Source organism: Accipiter gentilis, chromosome 16 (genome assembly GCF_929443795.1).
Source record: "Accipiter gentilis chromosome 16, bAccGen1.1, whole genome shotgun sequence".
In the NCBI taxonomy this organism is placed as follows: domain Eukaryota; kingdom Metazoa; phylum Chordata; class Aves; order Accipitriformes; family Accipitridae; genus Astur; species Astur gentilis.
In genome coordinates, this window is record NC_064895.1 from 31,235,466 (window position 1) to 31,249,236 (window position 13,771).

Sequence of the window (13,771 nt, forward strand, 5' to 3'; positions counted from 1 at the left end):
ACTCCTTTGTGTTTTGTTAAACATTCTTTGTGTTTTGGAGGTTCTGTCCTGTGCTTCTCTGGCAATAACTGGCTTCCACTGTTGGGAGAGGAAGATAATATTGAATCGAAAAACCGCTTTTGTGGTCTACCAGTGAAGTCTCCACCTGCTAAACTGTTGTAAAGCAAGAACTGTCGTGTATGGGTTTGTAAAACTCAGATCTATGGCACAAACACAAAACTGTCGTCGTCTTTTATAGGTGGTTCCTGGAGGAGAAGGACCTGAAGTATAAATTGATACAGTTGTCATCTGTGAAGACATGGTTTATATATATATATATATGTATATATGTGTGTATGTAATCTAAACAGAGCTTTTGTGGGGTAATGGTGTGGGTTGCTTGTTTGTTTTGTTTACAGACTCTTGGAATTGGCATTTGATAAAAGAGAAGGATTTCCCCTTCAGGAAAGGTGCACCACTAATGATGATGCTGGTTTTGTAAGTTGAAACCGTTACTTTCCTGTAAAGACACACTAATTTGTTCTGAATAAAAGCCTTTCTTTTTGTTTTCTTTGTGCTCAGTTACGTGAGTGCACGAGTGAGTTAGTTTTCCAACCGGTTGATGGAGTGGAGAAATAACAGTTACGTTCCAGTTGCTGTCGGTCTTCAGTTTTTCTACATCTGTTGCATTTGTTTATGGCCCAAGTCTATATAAAACCCAAATCGTGAGCCAGGAGATTGCTATTCTTTGCACTACAGGCAGATACTAAGCTGGATCATTTGTTTAAACCCTGTTTCAGGCTGTGTTGCCAGAAACCATGTGGTAGAGTGCTGTAGAATTCTGAAAGCTCTTCAGAGTGGGTGCATCTGTTTGATGCTCAGCAGCCGTTGGTTCTGCTGGCCTTGAGGTTCAGCACTCTTGGACTTGTTTTGCTTGGCAGATGTACTCTCTTGTAGTAAAGGCATTGTAGTGGTATTTCGCGAGTGAGGACAGACAGACCAGGCATCGTTCATGTCCAGGGGGCCGGGGCGGGAAGGTTGGTGTTCAAACTTCTCATTCCCGTCAGCGGTGACTCCGCTTGCACCACTAAGTGGTGCTGTGTACATATGCTTAATTAAATTGGGAGCTGCCTGTGCCTGCCTGCCTGCTTGTGTAGTTCGGAGCGGTCCTTTTAGAGAAAATGTTCTTTTGGCTGCATTTGTTCTCCTGTGATACAAAAACTTGACAGCTATTGGGGGCAACTACTACTTTAGGAGAATTTCTATAAAGTAAGAAATTGCTGGTTTTATTTTGTCGTGATGAGCAAAAAAATAACTGATTCAAAATCACGTCCACTGCAGCTTATGCTTCCGTAACACACCGCTCAACTGATTTCTATGTGTAAATGGCTTTGGAGAGGAATCACAGGTGCCTGCTGTGACTATAGGGACAAGCAGTATGGGCTCACAGGAACAGAACATGCTTTGCCTTCCCATCACCAGAAGAAAGAAAGAAAGAAAGAAAGAAAGAGTTGAAGAAGGGTGCTCAGGAGCAAGAGGCTACAAAGAAGTTGCTGTACATGATCCTTTTGCCTTGCTTTATCTGACAGAAAAGCTGCCTTCTGCTAGTTGGGTCTTGGCTTGAAATACAGGGGAGGAGAGACTCCCGCCCCTCTCCCAGGGAGTGTGCTACTTTTGACTGGCTTGTTCTGACTATGTGATCTGCAATTACAATATTTAGATTGCATGGTGACAATCTATACCACTGACTCCCTGAGTGGTTTTTCATTTCTGTCCCAACTTCCTTCCCCAGTTTTTTTCAATATATCAATTTAAAAAAAAAAATAAATAAATTTTTAACCTTACATGAACATCATCTGTTGGCTTTGGCCCCCAACACTTCATTTCCTAGAAATAAGTTGAGTCTTTTCATCAGAATATGTAAAAGATTTCTAGCCACTGTAGTACTATTGTATTGTTTGTTTTTTTTAAATAAGTTTCTATCCAGGTTCCAGCATGTGCACTAAATTTCTACTGCAGTAGAAGACAGTCTTAAGCTGAAGAGAGATTTCATGCTTGGGAGAGAAAAAGAGCAGATCTTGACTCAAAGGTAACTTTTCCAAGGGAAAGGTAAACTCTTTTGTTTCTTTGGGGATTTTTATTCTGATAGCACAAACATCTTGTTCTCTCGGGATTTTGTTATCTCTGGAAAAAAAACCTTGGTGTTGTGTCACTTCCTCCTTCCCTGGTTGTGGGTTTTTTTCACTCCTTTCAGAGGAAGTGCTAAAACTGTTATATTTTAGGAAGACGTTTTAACTTTTGACTTGGAGGTCTGCAGACATCACTGTAAAGACAGTTTCTGTGCATCCAAATGCTGTTAATCCCTTAAAATACGAAATGAAAGATGTGTAACCTGGAGCTGAGAGGTCAGAGTATTCCAGATGGGTCTGGTTTACTTTGCATTCAGTGTTCCTGTAGCCTGTTGCTTTGGAAGTGCAGGTAATAAGCTTTTCAATTGAATAAATGAGTGGTAGTGTTTTTTTGTTTTCCTCCCCTAGAAACGTAGTGCTTAATCATACTGCACTGACCTGTAGAAGTTGTGGACACTGTGGTGTTCTCCTGAATGCTACCTGGGCTGCCACTACAAGTAGGTCATTTAAAATAATAACCTTAGACTTTAGAGATACATAAAAACTTAATGATGCTTAAAGTTTAGAGCAGGGTAGTCACCAGGTTAAAATAACTTCATGCTTATGACATTGCACAGTCATGGTTCCTTGCAGGTGTTTTGGTTGGGTTGTGTTTTGGGTTTTTTTGTTTTTTTTTCCCTTCCTTAAGATGCAACTGGTTGCAGTGATCTTCAGTTTTACGACACAGCTAACTGTCTTAGTATGGATATGGTTCCTTTCTGCCTACTATTTCTGTTTACTTGCAGACATAGTTAAGATAGCTCTTTGGAGTTGTGGAGTGTGCGTGTGTATATAGATATATGTGTGTGTGTGTGTGAATGTGTATGAAAATAATAAGACCTAAAGTCCCCTCCCCACATCATTAGTTTTTGCTGACCTGTATTTCAGTGTTACCAAGATTTTAAAGTGACCCAAGTATTGCTGTTGCAAATGTTTCCATGTTTGTCTAACTATTGTGATGACATAAATAATAATAATAAAAAAAATCAAAACACTAAATGTTTTATTACTTGAGTTCCCTGCCTAATATCGATTTCTTTTTTCAGGATTCACTGTATTTTTTTTTTTTTTACCCTATGAAATGGAAAGAGATTTCTGGCTTACTGTTGGCTTTTGATAGATGTTTTATCCTATCCTTGGGGAATTGCCCACCAATTAATTCATAGAGTTTGGAATTTAACTGAAGGACATTTTGCATGCCCGTGTTCAAATATTGATGCTAACAAGCCACCATAGAGTTCATGTTGATAGCTTTATGGATACTTAGAGGTAGGCAATAGTCTTATTTTTTAATAATGCTTAACCTTTTTCTCTTTGGCAAGAACAAGCAAGTCTGCCTGGTTTTGCAGGACTTGCAGCTTTCCCTTAACATCAGACTTTAAAAAGGGGAGAACCAGTATCAGGTACACAGTTAGGATGGTGATTTTTAAAATACGAAGCTGCGCAACAGTCACAGGAAGAACATGTGTGACTGGGCGTGAGAGTCTGTGGTACAGCATTACTAACCTTTGCTAAAAAAAGGTTTGAAGAATGAAGCATTTGCTTTACGAACGGTACTTGAGGACGAATTCTGATGCTGCTAAAGGTTATTGAAAAATAGGCACTGATTTCAGTGATTATGCAGGTGTGGTTTCTGTTCATGCCTTAAATCTGAAAAGAAGAGAAACCTCCATTTGAAGGAGGATTTGTATGAAGGGTAATCAAACCAGTAACCTACTTTAAGAATGACTTTAAAATATTTGGAGCATCGGTTAAAGGCAAATAAGTAAAGTTTACCATATCCTCCTGCATAAGCTGTGACTATTGAATACAGTCAGCAGTCCACCTCAGAACTTGTTGGTGTGCAACTGAAACGTGTTAAGTTGTAGGACTTCACAGCCACGAGCTGACGGGCCACAGTTCTCTCCGAGCATAAAGCGCTGTAAGTTTTAGTTTCTTGCACAGCAGTGACTCTTTTCAACATTAGTAACTATACAATGGGGTAAAAGGCAAATTTAGTGAATAATAATGTGTCGTTATCAGAGTAGCTGTTTGCATTTCACCATGATGGAGATGCTTTCTATAGCAGTTGTGTTGGCACATGTCTTAGAATTCGGTTAATCCTGTCCTGAACTCATTTAAACTTTTGGCTTCAACTGCATCACTGACAATGTGTTTCACAATAGAAAAATGATTTCCTTTAAAAAAAAAAAGGAGGGTGGGGTGGGGTGGAGAAGAAGAAGGGGTGGAGGAAGTGGGGATAAAAAAATCTGTTGTCTGCCAGTGCTGTGGGCTGCTCACTCATTTTTCTGTAGAACTCCTGGGGTTTGTTGTTGTTGTTGTTGTTGTTGTTGTTGTTTTCTGCCTTAGCCTATTAGCCTCTCCTCTGCACCTTTGGTCATTTCCTGAAGTTTGTCTGTAGTTTCCTACCTTAGTAGGTAAATGTATCTATTTTACTTTACAGAGCTTGGCTAGTTTCTTAAATTATACAAGTAATTTAAATCTTGGAACAAATGTCTTTGCTTATTGATTTTTGTGAGTAGCTGCAAAAATCTTATTTATTAGTTGCCCCTTTTAAAATTAAAATAAAATGAATGCTATGCAAGAAATAAGTTGCAAGTAAATGCTAGGGTCTTACTACTGCTCGCTGTTGAGAGATGGTGGGAAGTGCAGAGAATTTGTGTTAAAAGTTACGGGCATTTGTCAAGATAGTTTTCCAGGTCTGAGGTGTACTGAAATATCTCTTTCCTGTGATAGTGTGTTTAGTTTCATTGACTTCAGCAGAACAGACAGAATACATTAACTTAAACTAGCTGAGAATCTGATGATAAGGTTTTATACTCTACCTAACATAGTGTTGGGACGACTTGTCCTCTGAACTCAAAATTATGTTTGATGATCTTAACAGGAGGCCGGATCTTTGATCTGGAAATTATGCTGATAGGGACCTTACAGAATCCAGGCTTGTGACTTCACTCATTTCTTGCAGCCCCTCAAGTTCATGAAGGCCAATAAAGACCCATTCTCTTTTGTTCTTGTGCTATGATCAGGGATGGAAGTATGACATTGTCAGTTGTAAGAAGTGGCTTAACTGCTGTTGGAGTCTGCTTTTATGCCTGAAAAACCTGTTGATTTGCATGGGTTTGCACAGCTTCTGCTAATGATATGGCTGGAATGAGAGAGGACCTTGTGTAGTCTGCAAGGGCTGTATATGGTCCTGGTTTATAGCTGGGTGGGAGGGATTGGTTCGAGTTACTTCTGATTTGCACTGTTTAATATCTTAAATAGGAGTGAACAGGGTAATTGGAACAGTTTCATTTTTACAAGAGGCAATTTATAAATCAGTTTTTATCCTGTGTTAGAACTAAGATATGCATTTACTGGAGACAATGAGTCTAGCCTGAACACTGAAACACCTCCGTTTTGGGCACACTATTAGAACTTTTTTAAAATTTTCAAATCATAACAGTCTGTCAGTTTATGCTTGTTGAGCCTGAGACATTACATGACGCCCTTTGAACAGGTAAACATTGCTAATAATTGATATTTGCTTTGTAGACCATACCTTTTGTATGCTCCATAGTCACATATAAATAACTTCTGTTGTTTCCCTTTCATTTATAGAAGCTCTGTTCATCAAACCATATAAGCACATACCTAAATTCAGTGTTAAACTTCCTGAATTGCTATAAACTATTGTGTTGCTGTAAACTGTTTTGGCTGATAAACCTAAGCGGTCAGCTTGGTATTCCTACATGTATATGTGATTAAGATGCAGTAGCTCAGAACAAGTTACCAGGCAACTGCATGCTCCAGCTGCATAGGAGGCCCGTTCCTTGTAATTAGTGGAAAAGTACAGATTCTCCTGTGACCTTGGTCACTCTTGTCTATAACATATTAGATAAGAGTATTTTTATACTCCTCCCGCAGTGGGAGAAACACTGCTTGTGTCTGTGCAGTGTGTGAAAATCACTTTACCAAGATGCTTTTATTTCTAAAACCCTTGGAAAAAAAAAACTCAAAACAAAGCGGAATTTTAAAACTTTTTTAATCCAAGGCAAACTTCAGGATTCTCATTCTTACAAAGTATTTTACAATTGTGTAACCTTGTAGACTGTACGGAGAATGAGGATCTTGCATGTGACATATTCAAAAGTTTCATTTTTGGTGTTCTACACGCTTCTACTGATCGCAGTGCCTTTGTTTCCTAATGGCAACTGGCAGCAGACAATGCGTATTGGTTTCAAGGCCCTGTGGAACAGAGAAGGTAGTTTGCCAGTGTTCTTACTGCTGTTGCAGACATTGTTTCAGTGGATTGAAAGTGGCACGTTCCAAGTACCTTTTCCTACCGTCGCTGCGTATTTTTTTTTTTTTAATCCAGAAGAATGTTTCTGTACTTCCCTTCCCTATAGGTGCATGTTGATTTACATTGCATGCTATTGCAGCGTTCTTAGTCTACCAGTTACAGATTACTCCTTTCAGTTCTTGTGCATTTCTGAATGTGTATCTACCTATATACCTACTAAAGTCACATTTATTCAGACATGATATGCAACTGCTACGGAAGTCAGCTATTGTGCTAGTTATGGTGTTTGCCCCGTCAGTTGTTTTACTATCTAATAAGTACCTGATGACAGAGAAGGGGAGTGTCAGAAAATAGACAAGTCAGGCTTTATATTAGAAATGGTTTTCCTAAGATTTAAGAAAACACAGTTTTGGAATAAGGATTTACATTTACCGCTCCTGGTGTTCTGTTGGGCTAACGTTTTGCAAGAAGCTGAGGTGTTTAACTTTCAAAAGCTGTGTATGTAAATTGGCTTACCTATGAGTACTCTCCTTCAGCTGTGTGTAACGAAGGAATAAATGTGCATCTCTAGACATGTGCATATGCAGATATAATTGTAAGTGCACAGCTGGGGATGATGCTTGTGTTTGAGGGTAGAAATACGGAGAGGGACAGCAGTGGGGAAAGAAGAACCTTTAAAGATAGTCTAGTGTTGCTCTCATTCTAGAGGTGAATGATCAACTTTCTGTACCATTCTTGACAAATGCTTGCCTAATTTATTCTTAAACGTTTCCTGTAATTGTTACTACTGTTGCAAAGATTGCCACATACCCTAAGTTTTTCAGGTTGTAATTTAAGCCCCATGATTCCGTGTCCTGTGTGCAGTGGATGTACACAAAAGTTCTTGCTTATAGCTACCTTTTAGAGTTTAAACATTGTTAGTTCTCTTCAGTATTGCCCTTTCCAGGTTAAGCAGCTGTTTTTCAATTTATACTTTGAAGTCAGACTCCTGTACATCGTTGAGCACCCTCTTGGACTTACTGTAGACCCTCGCCAGTTATACTACACCCTTCTTGAAAAGCAGTACATCATCTGGAGGGTTCAGCAGCTAATCCGTGCAAATGTAGCGCTGCAGAAATAATGCTTGGATGTACTAACTCAAGTGTGATGTGTGACGAGGAATCACTGGGCCTTTTGATTAGCAAGAAACGGTACATAAGAACTAGGTGACAGAAATAGGACATGAAGCTGGCATCCTGGTCTTCAAGCTTACAGTGCAGCTCCGTGGGCTTTGGCTGGCTACAGAAGAGCATGAGGCACAGGAGAGAACTGCTGCTGGATCTTAGTGAAAGATGGTAAGTCATTTGGAGAGAGGTTTTCAAAGTGAGGAATTCAAGTCAGGTGCCCAGTTCCAGATTGCCTGTGAAATCACTGTGTACTTCCCTCGCTTTGTGTTGTATATTGTCTAGCAGCTTTTATTTCAAAGTTAACAAAGTTACACTTGTGTGATAGGTGATGTAATGATCTCATACTAATAGGCAAAATCCAAGTCACAGAAAATGCCAGCATTTGAAAGAGAGCCCTGATAAATTGCTAGTGCCTTGTACCACTGCCACTTACCATGCCTTCCATGTTAGAGCTGTCTTAATCATTGATGCCGTTTCCTCAGACTTGGAGCTGTAATATCTGCTTCTTGTTTCAGGGTATGTTATGAAGTTGCTGATGGCACTGCCTTAGCCCTTTGGCTAAGAAGAAGAGCAAATGATTTGTGGATTATGCATATAAGCAGCAGCCAAACAGCATTCTCTTCGAATCGGTAGGGAAGAAAGCTGCACCGGTTTGTCTGGGTTCCCTAATACCAAAGGTCTTTCTCACATTTATTGATCCTTTTATATTTTCCAACTTGTTCAGGGTCAGTTGATGACTGGAGCAAACTGTCACGTCTTTGAAAACTGCTTGTAACTGTGAAAAGAGGTTTGTTGACTTACTCATGTGATAAGTAGACATTGAAGAAATCGCATGTTGCTCATCTCTTAAGTCAGAGACAGGAATTGGATAGATACTGTGTTACTAGAAAATAAAATACAACTGGGCCCCTTGAGACAGAAATGTCTCGATGAAATCGTGTAATATATTATCATAGAGACCTAGTGACTGTTTTCTCAACTAACAAACAGATCCTAGGCAAAAATAATGTTTGTTCCAGGTAATTCTGGTCAGTCTCCCAAGGCAGTGGATCTGCTTTGCAAATGAGAAAAAGTGGACCTAAATATTGAAACAAGAAGGGCTATTTTTCTTCCCCAGTTCAAAATGGGCACAGCAGAGCCTATATAGTTTTCAAATCGGTAGCAGCTCCTTTGCCTGCTTGTTAGCAGACAGAGCAGAATCTGTACTTTCTCCTGTATGGCTCTTGAAAGAAACTCGGTTGAACTCGTTTGCTTGTTGGAAAAAAAAGTGGGATGTTGGATCAAGTGCAACTGTAGCAAATACTGACCTTCCTGAAACTATTTAGAGTTTTCATGTGTTGATACTCGTTAGAAAAAACCAAAACTTGAAAAAAATCCTATAAGGATTAAGCTATAAGATTGTTTTCGGGGGGGGGGGGGGGGGGGGGTGGGGGTGGGGGTGTGGGGGAAAGGCAAAAAAAAAGGAAGATAGTTTTAGAGAAAGTAACTTTCATAGCACTTTGAGGTAACATAGCTGTCTGTAAACAGAATGTTTAAGGAAAAGTTACTTGGTCTCTGTATGATTCTTTCTGTGGCCTTCTAACTGATGAAAAGTCTGACTGTGTGAACCCTGGTTATCTGTGTTACAGAAAACTGATCTGCTTTGCAAGCTGAGATTATTCTGAAACAGAGCAAAGTAGGAGAGACATGGTCTTGGGGTTTGGGTTACTATCCTGTAATTTACACAGACTGTGTAACAGCCAAATCTTTTTGTGATTTAAAAACTTCATTTAACTGCATAAAGGATGAATGTGCCCCATGAATAGTTTCTTGTGTTCATGCACATTGCCAGTGATTTACTACTGAGAGAAGTCCTAGCAATTGTAAACAACTAGATAATTCATCAGAACATCACACATAAATATATCTCAAATAATTTTTATATCACAGCTAGTTTAATGCATTAACTTTTTATCTTAGGAGCTCTTCCATAATAATCTATTTCTCATTTTATGGGATAGATAATGAAAGAATTTCTTGAAATAAACAAAACATTGGATGAGAAAAGAGGAGAGACAGAGTGGCTTTTGAAGTGTTGATGCAATATTACAGATTGTGTTGCCGTTCACAGAGGAGAAGACTACTTTGGTTATGATACCAAAATATTTCTCTTCCACATCTGTAAGCTACACTAATTATTTTATGCTTAGAAGCTTAAAAGATCCTGAGAAGTTAATTTCAAGCTCTTAGTAAAGTCTACATGGCGAACATGATATTATTCCCCTTGTGTTGTTTAGATTAACACGTATCTTTCTCAGTGACAACTATTAAACTGAAAGATTTATTTTCACATATCATGGATATCAGAAATGATAAGACTATGTAAATTGTCAGAGGTTTGGACTTACAAGTCTACTGAAGCTTTTAAGTGCCTGATTAATGTTTAAGAGCAGAAGAAACCCTACTGAATTCAGGTGGGACCATGTTTTTGTGAAGCAGCACAACTTGTTTTAGTACACCCCGTGCACCTTTGTACCCACACATACCCTACCCCCTGTGTCCGTGTCTCCCCCATATGCCCCCCCCACCTCCTGCTCCAGCCCATCCCCTTCACCCACACGAGTTTTTAACCAACGCGAGTTGTTTCCCCCTGCACCCCCTGCTCTCCTATCTCCTGCCCTGCCTCCCTCCTTTCCCTCCTCCATATTCCACACCACCACCCCCCATCATCCATCAGGCTCCAGACCCCTGGTGTGCTGCCTGCATCCTGTTCTCTGTCATTTTTTTCCTTCTTTTCCTTACAAGTTGTTGTTGTAGTTCCTTTTTAATGATTAAACTTTTCGTTTCAAGCCACGAGTTTTCTCACTTTCGCCCTTCCAATTGTCTCCCCGTCCCGCTGGGGGCAGGGGAGCGAGTGAGCGGTCGCATGGGCCTTCGTTGCCAGCTGGCGTTAAACCACAACACGAGGTGAGTTGCAAGCCCTGCCTGGCTAATGCTGCAGGCTCTCTATGTTCCTCCTGCCATCTCGATGGGCCGTCCTTGTTCTCCATCACCGTTTTATAGCGAGCGCCTCTCGCTCTGTAAGCGGCAGTACTGGGGCCGTGCAGGTACTGCGTGATGCAGGCAGCAAAGGGCAATTGTGATGCTTGCTGGCAGGAGTGGCAAGGAGTGCGGAGCCATGCTCCTGTGGGGAGCAAAGATGGAATCTCGAGGGCTCTATGGTCCTCTGCTGAGGACATCTAATATCCCGACACACCTCTTTGCTTTCCCTGCCTCAACATCTAATTACTTTGCATGCCGGAGGGCAGAGCGGTAAGTAGCAGCGTCTCTTCGATAAGAGACAAGCCCCGTGCAAGAAGCCTTGTGTGCGTGCAGGATTAGGAGAGCAGAGTTCTGATAGCATGGCGATGCCCACCCCAACTGAGCCCCAGGGTCGCCGGGGTATCGCTCGCTTGCAGGTGGGCTGCTCGCATCTGGTGCGCTGGGCCGTGGCGTTTCCTGCCGAACAGAGCTGCCCCTCTGGCACGAAGCAGCTTTGGGTCTCTTGTGGCCTGCCTTCAGGCTGTTACCTGAACCAGGCGTTATTTTTTGTTGTAATCTCTTGCCAGCATCTGTTGACTGGCTGCTGTCACTCCTGCAACCCTGATGCCACATGCAGATGGCTACAGCAGACCCTGGGGCTTGCCGAGGTGCACCGCAGGGTCCGTATGCAGCACGGCCACGTAGCGTGCGAGCGAGGCTCCGTGCCTAGGAAGCCTCGTCTTGCGAGACCTACGAGATGCGTGTTACTCCTAGGGGGAGTTCGGCCGTGCCACCGGAGTTACGGAAGAGGAGGGGAGCGGGAGAGGAGCAGAAAGAAGCGTCTGAACTGGCAAATTCTCCTGGCAGCGCCAAGAACAAGAGCTGCGGTGAGCCCCGGGCCCTCGGAGCCCTGTCTCCCCTCTTCGGCGTTCTGGTCCCTCCCTGCCCCTCCCTCCCCTGGTCCCCTCTCTTTCCCACACCCCTGCCTATTTTTTCTTTTTTTTTTTCTTTCCTCCCTTGTGCCTCTGATACTGAAAAGCCGGTCGAAGAAACTCCCTAAGACTCGTTTTGGAGTTTTAGAAAGCAGGCATTCTTCATTGCAGCGCTGGATGCACGGGGGATAGTTCCACCTAGCGTGTATGCCACAGCTTTAGCACAAACAGGTTATATAGAATAACTAATTGCTTATTAATCAGATTAGTATACATATACATAAAACCGACGACAACCGATTATCATAGTACTGCCTACATCCGATCACGCGCAATGAAGGATCCATTTGAGACGAAGGGATGCTTTTGCGACCACCGATCCATTTGAAGTTCTTGCTGGCTGTCCTCAAAGTCTTTATTCTTGTCCTTGTTCTTTGATCTTGAAGCTTAACGCAGTTTCTTTCAATCACATGTGGTCAGTTTCAGCATTGTTCTCATTTAGCGCACAGGAACATCTAGTCATAAGAGCAAAGAACTGCAAAACTTATGAATAATTACTAGTTAATCACTTGACTACACTTTCGTAATTATGTCCCCAGGTCCCCTTTGTCTACTGTTTCAACAATAATGTTAATATATGATCATTTATCAAATCTCACTTATAGAGTTATCTAACAGCAAACCAGTTTTCATCAGTCTACATTCTAAAGGATGTGTTGTATTGTGAGCTGACCTGTTTAGCTCGAGTCCTGATTAGGGCACCTGCTAGCCTCTTCCTTTGCTGGAATTCCTCTACTCATTTGGTGTTATTTTCTTAATATGCTGAAATACAGTTTGTGATTTTAATTTTTCAGATGTGTTGTCGTAAGGGTGTGGTGATGCTCAACAGATGCCCCATCCTGTGGGAAGCACCCCCTCCGTGGGGCAGGCAGTGTGGATTATCTGGTGTTGGGTCAAGAACCCAGAGTGGAATTGCTGTTGCAGATTATCCCAGATGAGGTTACCTACTCTGGATTACCTGGGTGGAGCCCCCGGTGAAGGTAAACCTCATGCATGACCCCCCCCCCCCAGCCTGTGCATGTTTTTGCACACATATCTTTCCACCGCAAACTATCCATCTAACCCACCTTCCCTGTGAGTTTTTTTCCCATGCCGATTGGTGGGGGCATCACCCCCTTCCCCCCACCCGCTGTGTATCCCTGAAGTTCCGTGTTTTCTTGGTGTCATTTGTGGCTGCAGCCCCCTCTCCCCCAAACCGCGGGGGTGTGGCTTCTGCTGACCCTTTCCTGCATGACTGCAGGGGGTGTTGTTGCCCCCCCTGCCCTACCCTGGCCTGTCCTTGTGGGGCATGGCTGCTGCCTGGTCCCCCCCATGTATTTCCATGGGGGTTTTTTGGTGTCTTTTGTGCTTTGGGGCTCTTGTACCTCTGTTAAGGGAGTCAGCTGGAGACATGCTCAGGGGGACTCTGCATCATTGGCTATTCACAGGAAAGAATTTGTTTTGGAACCAGAGATATTTTGGAGATGGAATTCTTAAGGGATCGAATTCTGCTCTTTGATTCATTCCTATCCAGAAGGTAGTTCTGGTAGAAGTAAGGTGGTATGCACAGTCTTGCTAGAAATGAAGCATAACCCCAGAGTGTTTTGGCTTTTTTATAAGAAACTGAAGCACATCAATTTTGATAACAACATTGTCATTGCATTTGATGAGCTAGTTTCCTACCTAGTTTAGAAGGGCATCTATTGTTTTCTATCTAGGCCCCAGAAAAATGAAGTTGAATTCCCTACCTGGTCCTATTGCTGATGCAATAGATCTAGCTGTAGCACAGGAGCAGGTATCATCGTTGTCAGTAAGGGTAGCTTTGTCTGTTCAGGGTCTCATTTGCTGTAAATTTAAGGCAGGTGAGAACAGTGCTGCTGCTCCTCCAGCTGACTTTATAACTGCTGTTGGTTTGCCCTTCCCCTTTCCCAGGTGATTGCGCTAAGGGTGGTGGGCGGGGGCTCGGGCTATTTGAGCCACAGGCTCTGCTAAGGGAGCTCATTGTGCTCTTGGGTTTCTCTGGTGTTGGTGCGGAGCTCTTCCTTGAGTGCTTTACAGCTTTTGAGCTGGCTCAGCCCTTTGGGAAGAGGTGTCTGCCTGAGGTAAGAGTTTCAGGACTAGTCCAGGTTCAGCAGCATGTGTGGTAGAAAGTAACACTTGTATACAGCTGTGCTGCTTTTTTTTTTTTTTTTTTTTCCTTTC

The 13,771-nt window shown here is 42.2% G+C and overlaps 1 long non-coding RNA gene across 1 annotated transcript in view; it reads left to right on the forward strand.

The window, feature by feature from the left end:
- Window positions 1-7,004: 7,004 nt before the first annotated feature.
- The window catches only part of LOC126046497 (uncharacterized), a 76,432-nt gene continuing 69,665 nt past the window's right edge, over window positions 7,005-13,771 (forward strand). Inside the window, exons 1-2 of the long non-coding RNA XR_007508343.1 lie at window positions 7,005-7,766; window positions 8,114-8,275. This is a non-coding gene — a long non-coding RNA (uncharacterized LOC126046497). The remainder of the gene's footprint in view (window positions 7,767-8,113; window positions 8,276-13,771) is intronic.